Below are 3,866 nucleotides of genomic sequence, written 5' to 3'. Positions count from 1 at the left end.
TGACGTTGCGTCAAGTGACGTAGCCATGGTGACCGGTTGACCATTTTGTGTTTGAAATGGGATCCAACTACTTTGTAGAAATTCGCGTCATAGAGCTGGCAAAAGTTTCGTGCGGAGCATAGAGCATGAATATGTAGTTATTTAACATGAATAAAGTGTATGTTGTGTTAAGCGAAGTAACAGTGTGTATTTTTAATTAATTTCTGTTCGATGCTTATTCAGGCCTGCCGCCTATGGACGCCCACTACTGTTGTTCACCACCTTTACACTTTACCTCCGCAAAACGCTACGGGACCCCAGCCTAAAGGGCAAAAAATCATAAATCTAAAGGGTAAATAGCATTTTAGAGCATCTAGATTTAAAAATTGACCCCCCCCCCCCTTCACATTTCCTACCTCCGGCACTCGTGCCGTGCGCCTGCGGCATGCAACATGAACAACTCGCAGCTAGGACCTGCATACCTCCCAAATCCCCTTGGTTGATACAAATCACGTGCCTGAAACTCCCGTTTTAATAAAACTTTTATGGTGCATTGTGACCCTAACCCTAACACTAATTACAATTTAATTTAAAAAATTAACTAGATTTGTATCAACCAATGGGACGTTGGGAGGTATGCAGGCCCGAGCCGCGAGTACATAAACAGCGCATGTGCAACAACTGCTCGGACAAATAGCGCATACGAACAGGTGTCTGATGCTCGGACGAATATCCACGTCGTATACATATATGTACCTCGGGTACATATCTGTAGTACCTGATACGACAACGTCCCCTTGAGCGTAACTATCTGATATGGTTAGGGTTAGGGTTAGGGAGTAGGCGTAGGTGACTCCCTAGACTCGTTAGTGGAGTAGGCGAGGTACGGTCCGGCATATTAGATAGTACCAGGGTACGTTCCGGTATATCGAACTGTACCCAGGGTACCCTACCCTCCGTTATAAACCGACCAGGCTCTCCGACTGTTACACGTCGTAGGTCAACGTAGTGTTAAGCGAGAAGGAAACTTGTGGCTACCTCCGTTGTAGCTCTAGAACTATAGCCCTCCGCTCCGCCGCAGGGCTATAGAACAAACTATGGCAATTTCCAGGGAGTAAGCAAAGACAACTTTTTGCGGTTAATAACTTCTTCGGTACGCCAAATAAAGAACATTCTCTGTCGCACAAATGTCTCAAGTTACTATAAACACTACAATTAAACAGCAAACTATCGCATAAATGTTGTACTTGCTATATTACTCGTCGACGAAGATTGTTTATCAACTTTCAACTGCCATTTTTCGTTGCGCAGCGCTAGCGCAGTTCCGGCGCTTGTGAGCGGGCACAATGTATTTCCAAGTGGAGGGGTGGGCGCCAGTTAGCGCCGGTGGCTTGCAAACCTGCCACGTTTTTGCGGTTGCCGCAGCGCGAGCGCGGTTTGCAACGCCAGTGCCAACCTGCCCACCCTTCCACTTGGAAACACATTGTCTTTGCTTTACCCCTGGAAATATGCCCATAGTTGTCTCTAACTCTCTATAGCCCTGCGCTTGGCAAAGCCTTATAGTTCTAGAGCTACCTCCGTTATAGCTCAAGGAACACGGTATGCCTTAGTAGAAGTTCAGAATACCGCTTCAATTCTTGCCCACAATTCCATTCCGTAGCTTCGGCTCGGTATCCAACATCGACACAGCTAGCGTACATGTAATATAGCTAACGAATCTATAAACTCTGGCTTGCTCGCGGTAACTGGTCGCTACTGGGCGCCGTCATTATTTATTGAGTATCGCCGGTTGTTCTTGAGCATGAATTGCGATTCCACAAACAACCAGACAGCCGCCATGTCGGCCATGTTCAGTGCAACTAAACAATCGGCAATGGCCACCTGATTTCCCAGTGCGTAGGCTAAGAATACAGACGCAAGCGTATACATATCGTCGCATGGATAAGTTATGAAGTGTGTGAATGACGGTTTCGCTGCGTTTTTAATGCTGTATTAAATATTATATATACTATACGAGTAAGATTGCCATGCTCGGTATTTATGCCGCGCTACGCATAGTTGCAACGCTATGGTTGTGTCTATGTCGTCTTCGGGTTTTCCGGTGCACGTTCGAAAAGCATGCCGCATGCAAACATGGCGAGTTGAGGCGGTTAGTGTGAAATTTCGGTTCGCTCTTGAATTTACACTGTTGCCAGCAGACAAACTGAGCGTATGAGTTTTAATAACAACCGCTGGCAAATACTATCAGGTGAAGGTTCATATGCATACAAAAACAAGCAGAAATGCTAGCTGATCATTTTTATTACTGCGATTACGTATGTCGGTAGTTTTGTACAGCTACAAGTTTATCAATGGATGGATGGTCAGCGGGTGTATTGACGTAGTCACACAGCCTGAGTCGGAGTTACCCCGTTCATAGGTCTAGCCTCCTATACCCACTGCGGCAGTTAATGAACGCGAGCCTATAGTACTAGAGCGTACCTTCCGTTATAGTGTTAACCCTGGGCGGATTAAGGGCACCCTCTAATTAAGCTTCTATATGCGGGACACTCGACATATTAGCTAGCGTCATGACATAGGCCCAGGGGGGACATAGGGGACCGTCTCACTCTCAGTCTCACTCTCAGCGCAAGTGGCATGCCCTAATGCTAACTTTATCATATAGGAGGCTATTGGAGAAAGCTTACCTCGTAACTATCTTATGTCTAAAGTCTCCCAAGCTTTTCATAGCGATATCATACAGCAAGAAATTGTTAATTCTTTTTTAATGTTTACATTCAACTGAAATTATTAACAGAGTCACGCCATTTTATAAGTAGTGGAAAGCGCCATCTCTGGTTATATAAACTAATATGCATTTTCAGACAAAATCGTGTTTATTCTGAACATTGTGTAATTTCTTGTAAATATACCGGTATCTTCACACTTACTATATAACTATAAGATTTATATATGTGTGTTCTTCTTCTATCATTATTGCTTACCAATACACATACCGACATCATATAACTCCTGCTCTAACACGTATTATATGACAGATAGGCTAAAGACAGAGACGAATAAAGACGTAAAACGCATTTAGTTGATATTTACCATTCTTATTTTTAATTTTTCGAGTTGTACCTACATTATAACGTACGTAAAACAATCACAAACATAAAAAGCTACACGCCAGTTTCATTAAGGTTACAGATATAGTCTCTCTCTCTCTCTCTCTCTCTCTCTCTCTCTCTCTCTCTCTCCTTCTCTCTCTCTCTCTCTTCTCTCTCTCTCTCTCTCCTCTCTTCACACACACACACAACTCTCTTCGCTCCTCCTCTCGCTCTCTCTCTGCTCTCTTCTCTCTCTCTTCTCCTCCTCTCTCTCTCCTCTCTCTTCTCTCCCCGCTTCTCTCTCTCTCTCTCTCTCTCTCTCTCTCTCCTCGTCTCTCTCTCCTCCTCCCAGCTCTCTCTCTCTCTCACCTCGCTCTCGCTCGCTTTCTCCTCACGCACAGCAAGCACACCACGTGCCACACAACGTCACACACACGCACGCAAGCACACACGCAACACCACACACAACACGCACGCACGCACGCACGCACGCACGCACGCACGCGAACACGAGCATGCATGCTATTATCATTTGCCTGCTATCATTATAAGTACATCATCATCAGACACAGCGGTTGAAAATTTCCCCAGTCAAAATTCCTCCCCTCAAAATTTCCCATTTTTTGTCATCTTCATTTTTATGCGATTATCTTTCAAACGTAAGGCCATGTTATTTGTGCCATGGCAGATATTTATCGAACGCCCAAACGTAAACATACAACGCCCCACACATCCCAATACATTGCACAGGGGTCGATAAAGGTCAAATTCTCCATGCACGCCTTACTAAATGCG

At 44.9% G+C, this 3,866-nt stretch overlaps 1 long non-coding RNA gene across 2 annotated transcripts in view; it reads right to left on the bottom strand.

Annotated features, from left to right (window-relative positions):
- Positions 1-2,712, bottom strand: part of LOC106818617 — a 4,775-nt gene extending 2,063 nt beyond the window's left edge. The window contains exon 1 of one of the 2 annotated variants that reach the window (XR_001395260.1): positions 2,667-2,712. This is a non-coding gene — a long non-coding RNA (uncharacterized LOC106818617). Of the gene's footprint in view, positions 1-1,017; positions 1,034-2,666 lie in introns of those variants that run through there. The other variant, XR_001395261.1, reaches the window with a different exon arrangement.
- Positions 2,713-3,866: the final 1,154 nt, after the last annotated feature.

This window comes from Priapulus caudatus, unplaced genomic scaffold (genome assembly GCF_000485595.1).
Source record: "Priapulus caudatus unplaced genomic scaffold, Priapulus_caudatus-5.0.1 Scaffold2381, whole genome shotgun sequence".
In the NCBI taxonomy this organism is placed as follows: domain Eukaryota; kingdom Metazoa; phylum Priapulida; class Priapulimorpha; order Priapulimorphida; family Priapulidae; genus Priapulus; species Priapulus caudatus.
Note: the sequence above shows the minus strand (reverse complement) of the source record. Positions and strands in the feature narration are given on the sequence as shown.